Source organism: Neofelis nebulosa, chromosome 11 (assembly GCF_028018385.1).
Source record: "Neofelis nebulosa isolate mNeoNeb1 chromosome 11, mNeoNeb1.pri, whole genome shotgun sequence".
NCBI lineage: Eukaryota > Metazoa > Chordata > Mammalia > Carnivora > Felidae > Neofelis > Neofelis nebulosa.
Genome location: NC_080792.1, coordinates 28,778,963 through 28,794,109, shown reverse-complemented (window position 1 = coordinate 28,794,109; position 15,147 = coordinate 28,778,963). Strand labels below are relative to the sequence as shown.

At 45.1% G+C, this 15,147-nt stretch overlaps 1 protein-coding gene and 1 long non-coding RNA gene across 6 annotated transcripts in view; one reads left to right on the top strand and one right to left on the bottom strand.

Annotated features, from left to right (window-relative positions):
- Positions 1-15,147, top strand: part of LOC131490147 (urea transporter 2-like) — a 482,671-nt gene that overhangs the window by 299,318 nt on the left and 168,206 nt on the right. The gene's annotated exons all lie outside the window — the stretch shown is intronic.
- LOC131490149 (uncharacterized) overlaps positions 1-15,147 on the bottom strand; it is a 43,028-nt gene that overhangs the window by 7,088 nt on the left and 20,793 nt on the right. For all 3 annotated transcript variants that reach the window (XR_009250968.1, XR_009250967.1, XR_009250966.1), the window contains 3 exons: positions 10,707-10,784; positions 9,844-9,938; positions 1,569-1,731 (listed from right to left, as the gene is read on the bottom strand). This is a non-coding gene — a long non-coding RNA (uncharacterized LOC131490149). The remainder of the gene's footprint in view (positions 1-1,568; positions 1,732-9,843; positions 9,939-10,706; positions 10,785-15,147) is intronic.

Here is a 15,147-nt window from a genome sequence, read left to right as displayed (position 1 = left end):
ATTTCAATCCAGATCACTAACCAGAATCTGTAACTGAACAGATAAGTTTGCAGAGTGGACATAGCAGGGGAAGGTGTGGCCAGCAGGCAGCATTCCAAGAGCCATTCAGGTCTGCCGTGGAAATCACTTGAGAATAGGATTACTCACAGATCGGTGAACAAAGTCTTAAGGCCCACTCCAGGCAGACTAGTGCCTCATTGGCCCTAGAGTATCATGCTTAGCCTTTGTTCTCTGTGTCCTCTCTCTGGAAAGTTCTCAATCCTATGCTCTCTGAAAAGCAAGGATAAAATCTATCGAAGCATATACAGGTTAAGAGGCTTTCCGAAGGTTACCCAGATGATTGCTGCATCTCTGCAAATCTGACTTCTTCATTTGTGTGAATCCCACCTACCTCATGTTCTACTTCCTCTCTAAGGCTTTTTCTGACCACCTCGCCAACCATTTAAAAATTTGCATTATCCACATCACTCATTTCAGCCCTTTGCATCTTTGGGTTGCCCTGCTTTATACACATAAACCTTCACCATCCAGAAAAGGATGATGTGTCCTCCTCTCCCTGTACTTCTCCACAGTACTGGGCACCCAGTGCTCAGCAAATGAAGAAAGGAGAACCAGACCTCACCTCAGTTTTCCCTGAATGCATCCCTCTCCTGCCTGCATGCCTCCAGCCTCACTCACTTCCCAGAATCCCACCTGGAAGGTATTATCACTTATCCAAAGATACTACTGTATTAAAAAGGAAAATAAGTGATGTCCGGTCAAAGTTAAAGGGGCTGAGTGACATTTGAGAAAGCAAGCCCAAAGAATCAAACTTCATGTTTTAATAACAGCCAAGACTACTGGGCCCAAACTTGTGGGCTTATAAATTGATTTGTCTTTGGGCCCCTTTACAGAGCTGTTTCTAGGCGACCGACAGGTTGGCCGTATATCATGTGTGCTCTGGCCTCGTGCTGTGGCAGCCTGCTCCTGACCTCTTAATCAAGCCGAGTGCTGGGGCACAGAGAGGAGATATGCGATCACTTATGGAAACACCCAGCTGGCGTCAGGCCCACAAACCATCTGCCTGTCTCGCTTTGGTCAGACTGACTGTCTGCTAATGCCCTCTTCTCCTATGAGCCATTTATATATTTCCCCAGCCTTTTTTTTTTTTTTAAGTGGAAAACAAATAGCATTATTGGACGTACTCTGCCTGGCTACAGCTGTGAATCACAAAGTTGGAAATCAGTCCAAGACAGAGTCGACAGCATATTCTCTGCTTGGTTGGGGAGAGATCCAAACTGCTGATCTAGCCTCATTTGATCTTTGATATTTTATTTATCTATAAATTTGACATGGCCCTGTTAGGAAACATCTTTCTGTTGTTCATTTTCTCATTCTTTTTTGTGTTTCCAAAGGGAAGGGGCCTTTGCTTAGTTGTAACCAAGGGTCAGCATTTCTTTCTGGCCTTGTCAGAAGGTAATCAATGTAAAGACAATAAAACATGAGAATTGCATGCAGCTGGTAGCAGCAAGGATGGGAGAGAGGGAATAGAGGTTTGACATAATTCCCCTGGGCTCTTTGCTACTTACTGAAGTCAGTAATAGATCACAAATACAGAGTAGTGAACAGAGCTAGATGAACCTGGGGTGGGAATCCTTGCCCTCATCATTGTTCCATTCAACTAGGAATGAATGAGTACCACTGGGCAGAAAAGCACCATGGCTTCCGAAAAAAAACGCACAATCCCTGTACCTGCAAGGAAAAACACTGACAGTCAGCTAATCATCCAACCAATAAGTCAATATTGACAATATCCTCTATACCTGTCTTGGTTTGAGTTCCCCAGAAGCAGATCCTGATGTGAGTGTAAACTATCTACTTGGGCACTGCAGGTAACACAAAGAGAAAATGCAATAAATAAAGGGTACATGACTTTCTTAGCCAGCTACTGCTATGGACCGCTGGAGCCTAACTCTCAAGAAAACTCTGGGAAATGGTGCAAAGCACATGATTCAGAACCACTTCAAGGAGTGAGGGAGCTGGGGTGTTTATATACCAACTTAAGAGCTTCATTAGTTTGAGGGCTATTGCTAGAGGGTGGTAACTCTTTGAAACTGGCCTGCCATATATACAAAGAGCAAGCTTTCCCCTACTGGGGGTGAAGGAAGGGGAGCCTTCAGGCACACAAAGGCAGATACCGACATTTTTAAGTTAGCTGGAGCCCACTGAAGGGTCCAAAGAGTAGGGTGGGGCCCTGAAAGCACCTGCTACAAAGTCAATCCCTAAGTGAGGGGCTTCTGGGGAAGCAAGAAACTGAACATACACTTTCTATGTCCTTCACTCAATCAGTTAGAATGATGAAACTATTAGAATGCAGTCTGAAAATCAAACACTAAGTGACATAAACAAGACTGAGAAAAATGGAAGTCCAGAAGGAAAAATAGCTGTCCCACCATTGAGGAATTTCCATGAAAAAACTTACAATTAAATTAGGACTTGAAGAATGGACAGAATTTGGATTATGGAAAGGAGGGAGAGGAAGATTTGCATAAAATTATTTATTCCCAAAATTGGATATAAAAATACTTGAAAAATAAATAATCAAATTGAGTCCAGTGAACTCTTCCCTCCTATTCACATTCACATTATCATCTTAGAGATGATATCCATGATTATCCACAATTTCACTCCAGTAGACTCTTTTAGTTTAAGTTTCATGGCATCTCAATTCAGTAGTCAAGGAAGTTTGCATCAGATGAACTTCTAAATTCCTTTCCTATCAGAGATTTTAAGAATCATTAGTCATCAATAAACTACTCAAAGGACTAATGATATTCTATTTTGAAAGATTGTTTTGCTGGTTATATAAATAATTACCTCCTGGTTTATCTGTTTGCCCATTCAGTAACTCAAACCTCAGTTAAGCAGAACATTTTAGGACTGGGGGTGGGGGGTGCTCATACAAAGGGTAGGGACAGGTCTGGTCACATGCCCCTTTGACAGAAGATTGGATACATGTGTAAGAGATGTCCTTGGCTGCTGGTTTAACCCTCCATGGTAAAACAGTGCTTGGGTTTAGCTGAGAGCTTGAACTCAGAAAAGACTGGGTTTGAATCCCAGGTCTGCCATGTGCCAACTTTGTGACTTTGGCAACTTGACTCCTATAAGCCTTAACTTTCTGATCTCTAAAATGGAAACAATAGCACCCACTGTCAGAATTGCTGTATGTATTAAAGTTAAAAGGGACAGTGCCCATAAAATATGTAGTCCAGGGTCTGAAAACTTAACAATCCAATATGCAATGATAATGAAAACAAGTACATTTAAAAAAAAAAAAGAAATCAAAGGGCATTATTTGCAGTCATCAAAACAGTGCATGCCCTTCTGGTTTCAGAGCTTCTTACTGCTTAATTTCACATACCACACACTAAATCATTATATTAGTTCATACCATGCATAAGTGAGATGGGAATCTGCTATTTCTGGTGAGGTACCTTGCACATTAGTCCATACATGCATTTTAAGCTCAGGACAAACAATGCAAGTGAAAGGGAATCAAAGTGTAGGTTAATACCATAGAAATAAGGGCATTTAAAAAATTTGACATTAATTTTATGTATTGATTATTTTTCTTGTCAATTTCACTTTTTTCTTCTCTCCAACACCATGGACTAAAACAATGCCATGCTTCTTTGTGAGTGTTGCTCCCAGGACAGCTACTCTGTGGTGTTGGCAGCAGGTCACATGGCAAGGCCATGAGGGGCAAAGAGTCTGGCAAGATAAGGGCAAGGTCAGACACATGAAAAATGGCTACAGGGCAAAGGGTAAGCTATGAAGCATAGCTAAGGTCTGAGATGGGTCTGAGGAATTCTTCCAGCAGCATCAGACATCATCAGAGACCGGGTCTCAGGTGGAGGGCAGTGTCTTTCTCCTTTGTAGGGGTTCAGAGAGGCCCACTACAGCACTGGCATGGACAGCAGCCGGACCCAGGATGACCATACATGGATGGCCCAGCCCTGGACACTTTAGAGAGCAAGAGGAGGAATTATTCATCACTGCTGAGACAGCTAGTGCACTCAAGACTGTCCCAAGCAAACCAGGACCTGCAATCCCAGCCCTGGGGTCTTTTTCCTTTTCACTTGGAATCAGACCATCTCCTCAGCCCCAGTCTGCCTGGGAAACCCAGCCCTCAAATTCTAAGATCCCACCCGCTGTCCAAAAGCTCCCCTCTCCTTAATCCCCATCATCTGTGTAACCCGTCCCTCACCCTGTTTCTCTTCCTCAGAGAGGGATGTCTGGAGCTTCTCTCTGCTTCTAGACAGTCCATTGCTCTCCAGGTAGGTGAAGAAGGGGAGGTGCTCACCCTCAGGCACAAAACTGAAGGAAGTGATGGAGATCTCAGTAATCAAGACAAATCGTATTTCAGTGCCATGTTTTTTAAAAATCAAAATTCATGCCAAAAAAGTCTTTGATGAGAAATATCTCAAAATTTCAAATAAAGACAGCATCAGTAGCAGCACTGTGCCAAGGCCTATGGGAGCCTAAAGCAAAAGGAAACAGTCATACTGATCTTGTCTTTAGCTAAGATCCTGGTGTTTCCTTCTTTGTGGATTTTTGCATTAATTTTTATTTTTAAAAAATATTGGATTAAAATATTATCTGTCTGGATGGCAGAGCTTTTTGGTCACACCTTCAATTTTGTGCCTGAGGTTAGTGCCTCTCTTGCCTCACCCTAATCCTGGCCCTGAATTCTTCATAAATAACAACAGCTGCCATTCACCACGCATTTGGTGGGAAGCTGGCCTTGGACTAAGTGCTCTGCTTATTTAATCCAGATACTATCCCCTCCAGGTAGGACTCCAACCCGCGTGCTGTGCCTTTACAGTGCTGCCTTACTGAAACCTGCCCTCTTGGGTCATCCAATACTCCCAGATTACTCTTAATTGGAGAATAGAAAAAACTTTAAGCTGGAAAGACCCATTGAAACATTCTAATCCTTTGCTTTCTTTTTTTCACATGAGAATTTCAGTGCATATTACAGGAGCTAAGTGACTGGCCCAGGGTCACACAGCTGCTTGGGATTAGTGTCCATTTATTCATTAACTCAACAAATGTTGACTGAATATCTACTATATCCTCTGTTGTAGACACTGGGAACAGAGTAAGGAGTGAAAGGGGCAGCATCCCTGCTCTCACAGAGCTTACATTCTAGTGTGGAAAGGCAGTTAATAAACAAACACAGCCACACACATGCACATATCAGACAAGGATAAGAGCCATGAAAAAATTGAATCATGGGGAGAGGGAAAGGAGTGGTAGAATGAGATCAGGGTTTCTCTTTTATATAAGATGGTCATGAAGGGATTTTGGTAGGTGGTTTGAGCAAACACCTAGATAAAGTGAAGGAAAGAGGAAGTTATGTGGCCAGGGTGGAGGTGGTGGGAGCTAGTTCTAGGGCAAGGTGCCTCCACTTTGACACTATTGATATTTGGGGCTGGATAATTCTTTATTGGAGCAGGGGGGGGGGGGGGGGGGCGGTGACCTGCACATTGTAGGATGTTTAGGAGCATCCTTGGCCTCTACATACTTGATACCAGTAGCACTTCCCTCCCAATCATGACAAGCAAAATGTCCCCAGATATTGCCACGTGCCCTTTAAGGAGCAAAATTATCCTCAGCTAGAACCAGAGTCAACGCACATGGTAAGAGGCAAGTGCAAAGGCCCCAAACAGGTCAGGCTTTTTCCATAGCTCAGAGCAGCACTCTCAGTCACAGGCAACCCCGTCAGCCCTGAGCACCCACCACCTGCAGAGCCAGCACCAACAACACACTACTGGTCTCTGATTCATTTCACACAGGCTGGCTGCGGGCCTCCTTTCATCCTCCAGAGCAAAAGCTCCCTGAGGGTAGGCGTCCAGCCTACATTCCTTTATATCCTATGAAGGCTGGGCTCTGGCTACATGCCTGTACACTCCCTTCTGCTCCTGCTCGGTGGGGACACTGTCCAAGGACTGGGAAGCTCAGAGCCAACTTTGGAGGCACCATGTCCCTGCACAGCAGCCCAGCCCATGCCATCCTGTCAGTTGCCCTCTCCACGTCTTTAAGGCTGTGCTGCTTTCACAAAAGGACAACATGTGATGAAAGTTCACCTTCCACTCAATTAACCTTGAGAGAGAAGGTGGTTTTTTTCCCCCCTTTCTCCCCCAAGAGACTTTTTTTTTTTTTTGATGACCTTTTTGAAGCATCTTATTTTCTGGGCAAAAAGCCAAATGATACACTCTCTTCCCAGCTGCAGGGCTGTTGTAGATTCTCAAAGCTGAGGTAAAGACAGCCTTTGGAATGAATGCAAGATGGGCAGTGGGGTGGAGGGAATGTGAAGAAATGCCTTATTATTCCAGGCGAGATGTGCCTGGAGGGATAGAGCCTACAGGACCCATGAGATGCAGGGACCTAGAGACCTCAGGGCTGCCAGACACTCCCCCCAATTAGGGAGCATGCATGAATATGAATTTTAAAAAATCAATTCCACTTTGGGTGAAAGTTGAATGTTAATAAGTTATAACAAAGCACATCTTGCACAGTATTTTGCAGTCTATGAAGAGGTGTTTTGTTTTTGTTTTTCTTTTTGTTTCTTACCTATTTCATCTCTTTGAGTCTCAGATTCAGTTATCAAGTAAGATTGGATTTTATTTAAGATTGGATCAGTAGGGCAGAATAAATGGTATAGCACATTTGCAACCTATTCCTTAACAGTGGTGCCCAAAAGCTCCCCTACCCCATCCCAGATATTCAGCATCCCTGGTAGGGTTTAGAGAGGGCAGCACATGCTCCTCTCTCTCTCCCTGTTGCAAGGCCTCCAAAATCAACTACATGTACATGCAGAAGGGAAAATGAAAAGAAGCACCCAGCCCAGGCCCACCTCTTCATTGGGGTTCTCACCAACACCAGTTCTGGTGGCAAAGGGAGATTCATGAAGGTGGCCAGGTTTGCTTCAGGTCAGTTTTACCCCCTCTCTCTGAGGTCCACAGGCAGTTGGGAGACTTCTAGAATCTTAGAAGCATTGTTTGAAAGCAACAGTTTAGAAAGAGTCTCTGGGTGGTGGCTTTTTTCATGGGGACCAGGAAGTTGTGACTGGGAGTCAGAAGACTGTGCTGGTAAAATAATAAAAATAAAAATAAAAATAATAATAATAATAATAATATGTGCTGGTAAAATAATAATAATAATAATAATAATAATAATAATAATAAATAATAATAAAGAACCACAAGGTCAACAGCAATCTCAGGAGCTAGACTGCCTGGGTTCCAATTCTGGCTTTGAAACTTGCCATCTTCATGACCTTGACCAAATCACTTTACCTCACTATGCCTCCATTTTCCCATCTGTAAAATGGAGAAAATAGAAGTAGCTACCTCTTAGAAGTGGGAGGAGTAGGGGTATCCTCGATCCAGATGCACTCCAACAGGGCACTGAATATCAAGGATCAAAAGTGGCTGAGAAGGGTGGCAGGGAGCTGAGGAAAAGCACATGCAGGCTGTCCCAGGAAAATGATGTTGAGAGATGTGCCAAAGGGCAGATGCCATGCTGGGGCTTTGCTGTGGGTATGAGGGAACTGGGGGGTTTCAGGCTACAGCATGAAGAGAGATAGATGTAGAAGAGATGCCTGCCCCAGGGGAGGCGCTGCTGCCTAACATCTGCCATCCTGCAGCCTCCAGGGGGAGACCCTCAGGCCAGAATCCAGGCAGCACAAAGGAGCTTTCTGGAACAAGTTTGCAGAAACAGACACTAATGTAAAGGCATCTCTTAAGTCCCAGTTCCTATCATTAGTCTCCATTTGCTGTCACAGGATGAAGGACCAGTGATTTGTGTTCCATGAAAACGTTCTTCCCGGAACATTAGGAAAGGAGAATTGGCATCATTGCAAAACCCAGAGTGGCCCTGCAGCTTCTGGGCAGGAAACCCCCATTCGGGGTGACACTCAGGAAGAGGAGCCTTTCCCTTTGGGCCGTGGGCTACCCACAGCCCCCAAATCTGTTCACCCACTACCCCTTTGCTAAAGAGTCTTTTCTTCCTGACAGTGTCTTGAAATGATCAGCTAGCCATGCACTGATTTCAGCACCACCTCTACTGGCTCGTCAGCCATCCCTACCTCAGTGATCAGGTTAGAGCTAGAAGGAAGCTTTGAATATTTCTTTTCATAGAAGAGCAAGCTGGCACCCAGAAGGATTTTTAATTTGCCCAAAAGCACATTTACTAGCCATGATATGATGTCTGAGCCCCCATGTCCTCGTAGGTTTGTGGAGCTGTGACAGCAAGATAGAGGTAGAATCATGTCACTTGAAATCTAGATGGTGAGTTGAGTTATCCTGCCTCATGACCTTTCACAGTTCTGGCAAAGTCAGAAAACTCACAGAATGTTTGGTGCAAGTGAGTATACTGATGTACGGAAACTGTACCTCGGGGTACAAATGACAGTTAAAATAAGACAATTATAATGAGATGCTGTCTGTATAGCGGAGGAAGATTAGACATGGGAGGACCGTGCATGGCCATCAGTTCTGGGCTAGAGTGGATTTGTAGCGATCCCTCTGCTGAATTTGTGATTCCATGAAGGTGATTGTCAGATCCAAACTCCCTCCAGCAACGAAAAGAGTGCCAGCTCAAGTAGAAGACTCTAACCTGCCATCCATCTCCCAAAAGTGCCCTGCAAGTTGCAACCTTCTATTCCCAAGACCCCACCCAGTGCCCGGTACATAGAGCTGCTAAGAAAATAGTCAGGAATCAAGGGAGTATGTAGCCCTATCCAGTTCTGACATTTGGGGACCAGATTTGGAAGCTAGAAGCGTTCAAGCTATGACCTGTCTCACTTCAGTGGGTGGTTTTCATCATGGCTTTGAGGGAGAAACCCCTCTTTAGAAGAACCTATAACTGTGTGCTGCAGGCCTGGCCTGACCAAACCAGAAGACAAGAAAACTGAGTGTTCAGCCCCAGCATCTTCGCTCCCCTACCCCTTCACTGAGTCTCCTTCCTCCTACCCTCAGCCATTTCCCACCCAGCACCCAGTGCCCTCATGTGCCCCACCCCTGTCTACCCACTCTGGTCACTAGTTCACTCTATATTCTGGGCTCTTCCAACTTCCTTTAATACTCAAAACTTCTCTTGAAGACAGAGCCATTGGCTTCTGAGGGATTGAGAGGCCATTTTCTTGAAGCTGTGATCTATTACCTTCTCAAGCGTATTCTCATCTGACAGAAAACAGTGCTGCCTTAAACCAGTGACAGCTCCAACATATACATCTCAGACAGCCACCAAAGGCAAGTAAAAGAAAGGAGGTAGAAAGGAGAGGAGGTAGAGGCTGAGACTCCGCACTGGCAGCACTCCACAAATCACACACTGACCCCTCACCTGTTTTCCCACCACCGCTTCTATGCGAAGTCTTCTATTGGGGTGCTGTCCCCACAGGTACACTCTGGGGTTGCCCAATCCACCTTGCGGTAGGGCCCACCCAGAATTTGTGATTCAGGGGAACTTCCTGACTATTCCCAAAACTAGTCCACAATAAGAGAATCTTCCTTTGTGAATTCCAACTTAGGTAAAATAGGATTAGAGTCTAGGTTTAAAAACCCTAAAGAAGCTCTCACGAAATCTACTCCAACCAACACAGAGACTATGCACCAAATAAAGAAAATATCAGTAACATTTCACATATCTTAAATTAGTAATAATGGGTCCTAATGAGTTCTGTGCTATTAATTCCATTTACCATCCCTCCCTCCCTGGAAACTTCTCACGTTCTTCCTCCCCTGCAGCTTTAATGAGATACTTGTAAATTCATTTTGCTTTGTTGCAAAAAATACTCACCCTAAGAAGCATTTGGAATGTGTGGGCCTCGTCCTTGGGTGTTTTTAAGATTTTATTGGCTCCTGCCTCCTGGGTCTCACTGTGTGACTTGGAAGCTGGAGAGAGGAAAGCTTTGGCTTGCCTTTATTTAACTTATTTGGATGCCAAGTGGAGATTTCTCAAATCCTGTCTCAATACATAATGTCATAGGCCCTGGGCACCTGCCCCGATCCTTCCTACCAGATTTCACCTCTCACCTCCTTCTCAAAGGCCATTCAACATTGTTTTCCCCAACTCATCTTCACTGTCCCCCCAAAACTTTATCCCTACTTTCTATTTCCTACTGTACTCTTTCCAAGTCCTTCTGTTTCTTATTATTCCCGACACTGACAACCTGCTGGTCCCGGCAGCCGTGGTTGCTGAGCAGACATGCAGAAGTAAATCAGAGTTCGCTAATTTTTATTGCATTACGGGAACTTGCACGGGGGAGAGCATTACTGTGGTCACTTCTCAGAGATGCTCCTTTGCATTAGGGACATTGGAGAATGTGAGGATGAATCTGAGTGACACGGTCATCTCCAGGAGCTGCCTAGCTTGGGTGTAATTGAGCGATCTGTTAACGAGAATTGTGTTTCTCTTTCTTCCTCCTCTGCTAGGGGCAGCATTCTGAGCCATCCTTTGGTAGACCCAGACTAATCTCCTTTTTTAGGACCTACTCTAATTTAGTTTTGGCCCTGGGATCTATCACTCAACTGTGCTTGGAATCCTCATGCTGATATTTGAGATCAAAGTGTCTAGAATAATTTTGGCTCTCTAAAGAGCTACTTCTAAAGCAAAATCTATGTTTATAGCCAGAGCCAGTCTCCTGTTTAGTCAGAACCCACCTTTGCTTATATGATACAGCATGAAGAGCAGTGAAAAGATCTTCAGATTCCACTCGAACTTATTTCTCTCCCAAGTGCCTAAAATCATATCATTTGAGAGTGAGAATATATTTCAGTTAGCTATCATTACTCACCTTCAGCATTTTTTAAAAGACACAAATACAAAAGGAATTGTGAGCCATCCATTCTTCATAATTTCTATGAATTAATGCTAGATTATTTTCCTCCCTGGGAAAGTCTAGATGACAGGGAACACAGGATGGGAGGGACACAGAGGATGGGGAAGAAGGTGCAGGAGACAAACGTCACAATTTTCCCAGGTGCCAGGCTTACCTGAAAGAAATGTGGCCCTCTCAAAGCACCCGAAAACATCAAGCCATCATTCAGAAAAGTGACAAACCCCAAGCAAAACAAATCAATGTTTCTGTTTTCATAAATCTGTAGAAAACAACATTTCTTTTCCCCTCTTCAGCAGTTTCAAACACAGGGCAAATATTTTCCTACTACTCCATAAATCTGGAGTCTGTTGAACTGTAGGGAATTTCCTCTTCAACTGTCCCCCATAACAGCATCGAAAGGGAAAATAAAACCTCAGTACCAAAGGCATAGACTTTTAGAGCCCAGCTGACTGCTGGAACTGGGCCCTTGTTTCCACAGAGTCTTTGGCCAGCCGGCGTCCTGCATGCCGAGCAGGCGAGGGCCTTGTAGGCCGTCTAGCAGGGCCTGTAAATTCCCCAGTTTTTAGGGCCCCCTCATGAAGCTGCCAGGCAGGATGTGTATATTGTCCACTAGAGCCTGAGGGTTTCGAGATATATGATTTGAAAGAGAGTCAAGGAAGAGTATATAGACAGAGAGGCTGTTCTGCCTCGGTGATTGTTCCAGGTAATTGAAATGTATCCCTTTTAGGACTGGGACCATTCTGAAGTTTTAATTATTTAATAGAAAGCTTTTTAACTGGTAATGTGTACTTCCTTGAGAGCAGGATGGTGGAAAAGCATTGGAAGCAAGCAGTTTGACATTTGAATCCTAGTCCCACACTTAAAATGTGAATAAATCTGAAGAGGCTCGGGTGGGGGGATTATTTGCTTTTAATATCTTTGGACTTGAGTTTTTTTCACCTGCAAAATGGGATAATGCCTAATTCACAGATGTCTATGATATATAAGTGAGGCACACAGCAAACTGCTTATCACCTACTAAGTATTCAATATTCTCAATGTTTCTCTATATTATCATTCACATCATTAGGATTATTCCTTCCCTTTTAAAACAAAACATGCTAGGGGCACCTGGATGGCTCAGTCGGTTAAGCATCTGACCAGCTCAGGTCATGATTTGGTTCATGAGTTCAAGCCCCGTGTTGGGCTCTGTGCTGACAGCTCACAGCCTGGAGCCTGCTTTGGGTTCTGTGTCTCCTTCTCTTTTTCTTCCCCTCCCCCGCTTGCACTTTGCCTCTCTGTCTCTTAAAATTAAATAAAAATGTTTTAAAAAAATTCTTTTTTAAAAAATAAAACAAACATTCTGAGCATGCAGTAACTTTTTGTTTCCCTTAGGGTGGATGATACTTGATAAGTATTCGCTCTGTAATATCCTGCGATGCCCTTGGGAGCCTAGAAAGTAAACAGGAAGGTTCACCTCCCAAATAAGCAGGCCCATCTGCACTACCTGCACTACTCTGCTGTCCCTTCTTTTCCAGGAGCCTTGGGTCTGGAGTCCGTGTAAATAGACAAACCAGGAGGCAGTTGGACAGAGGATAAAGAACAGGGACGGCCCTTGTGGCTAGAAATCCTCAATTCAGCACTCCACTCCCTCTCCCCACAGCCCTGTGGGCTTGGCCTCCCTGAGCCTCAGTTAGGGAACCAGACAGTGATGGTGGCCCCACCATCCAGGGTGGCAGTGAGGATTAAGGGAGACGATGCTGGAGGAGCCTCTGACACAGTGTCTGGTGTGCTGCAGATGCCCAATAAATGGCAGCTCTTGTTAACTGATGGCCACAGGGGAGCAACCAAGGCCATTCAGTCTGCAACTTTACACTCGACCCAACAGTGAGCCGTGATCTGGTCACAGCCAGGTTCATAGCATATTCTAACCCTTCAGTCACACTTTCTGCATGCCTCCATTTCCACTTGGGGTTTTCCACATGTCAAGTGAGGCAGCACCACAGTGCACAGCACATATCATATAGCCTACCGTGAGGCTGGTGGCAGTGAGCCACTAACCCTGGACACAAAGGTCTCTGAGTGAGCACGTGGAATGTGGCTGCATGTACACAGCGGGTACAGGGTGCCCTACCATGAAATGAACCTATAACACATGGTGACCTTGGGGGAAAGACTCGTTGAACATACGTAAACACTTTCTGACGGTATTGATACCTTTGCTTCAGTATTGATGAAAAGAGTCTCCATGCTTGGAACCATCTGCAAAGGCCCAAATCAGCCCAAGGTAATTAGCCCAGCCTTTTCTCAATATCTCTGATTGCCATTATGCTTCATGAGTTGGTTGGCTGGTTTCAAGGACAAATAAATGAGGTATCAGAAGATACTGGGACTCTAACACCTAATAACTGAGTAACCTGGGTAGAACTATTTGTCTTCCCGGAGGATCTGTTTCCTCCCTCATTAAAGGCAGTGGAGTACAGAGTGTGATGGGCACTTTACCAGGAGCCTGAAAACTGGAGTCCCTGGTCTTTGCTACCAACTTGCCTGTTGACTCTGGGTACCTTTCTCAGCCACTCTAGTCTACAGATTTCCCAGCCCCGAAATGAGAGTCTTGGCATAAACAGCCTCAAAAGTCTCTGTCAGCTCTGAAATCTCATCCACTTCTGAAAACGAGAGTGCCAGGTCACAGCTGTGACTCAGCTTACAGAGCCACACAGGTTCCTATAAATAACAGGTCAGCTCCCAGCCTGGTGGTACCAGGTACACTAACTTCCAGTGATGTCATATGGATGAATTTGTATGAATATTTCAAATAAGGTAGATTCGAAAGCCACCCTTTAAAAAAATAAAGAAAGTAAAAATCTGGATGTATGGCAGTGTTAAAGTGTGTGTGTTAAGGGGAGGTAGGGGCACTGTGTGCAATTTATAGTTTCTATTTTTTGCACCTCATTCCGTGCCTCTGTGAAACACTAGCAAGTCTGGAGGGACATTTGCAAATCTGCCCAATGTCAATTCCACCCGTAGAGCAGTCCATCTTCTCTGGAGTGTGTGTGACCTTTGCAGGTTGTCACATCCTGGGCATGGCACCAAGCGGTCCTCCAAGGGGGCTGGGTTGGGGGAGCAAACCCTGAGCCACGGGGTGGTGCAAGCGGCAGTTTCCGGGCCCTGTGCCAACCTCCAGATAATTGCCAGCAGCAGGAGAGAGGTGGTCGAGGTTGGCGGAGCCTGTCTCTGACAGATAGATGGTCCCCTTCTCACCACTGCAGCATTATGGCCATGAAAAGGAGAGCAAGGGAGCCAAACTGCAGGTGGAGGAGTGGGGAACAGGGGGAGGGCAGGAGGGAGGGAGGAAGAGTCAGCCTAAGAGAGACAGAAACAATAAAGGGATACCTGGAGAAATGACAGAAAAGCAAGAGATGGGAATTGCAGCGAGGTCAGCTAAAGAGAATAAAAAGCAGATCTGTAGAACAAGACAGATGGAGGAGAGCCAGAGCCAGAGAGAGTAATGCAGAAACAGAAAGAGAGGGAGAGAAGAGGAGAGCTCTGTCACAGCACTTCACCTCCCTGAAAGCCTCTGGAGCTATCTGAGCATCCAGCAAGAGAAGAGGAGTGTGCAGAGAGGCAAAGACAGAAAAGCACCCAGACCAGATCCATGTCCTCGTGGGGCCTCATTGTCAGCAGCTCAGGTGACAGAGGGAGTTAGTTTAATGGAAGCAGCCAGCCTTGCTTCACATGTCAGTTTTGTCCTGTCTCTCCCAGGCCCAGGCCGGGGAGTCCCTGACTGGCCTGATCTTCCCTTTCCTTTCCTTTTCCTTTGGTCTAGCAGGTGAGACAGTTTGTGGTGAGGGGAGAAGCTGGCTGCTTGGCTAGCTGGAAGGCAGCCACACAGGGAAGACTCTTGAATGGGGTAGATGTGTGGCAAGCCACAAGGCTAGGTATGAAATGGAGAGAACTATCAGGTTGTAAATGTCAGAGAACTGGCCTGGATGGAAAATGGAAAGAAAATGTCCTTTTGGCTTTCTGGGTACCTAAGACCTATCAATAACAACAATCAACACTTATTGAGCACCTAATAATGTGCCGGCATGGACTAAGCACTTTGCATAAGCTATGTATTTTATTAGCCAACCCCAGTAAAGTCTGTAGTTTTATTAACTCCACTGTATGGATAAGCCATGCACAGTGATTCCACGGGCTTGTCCCAGTCAGGCCAGAGTTTACTGTTTTGCATTGATGTGCACAGATTTCCTCATGCATAATAATATTCACTGGACATCACC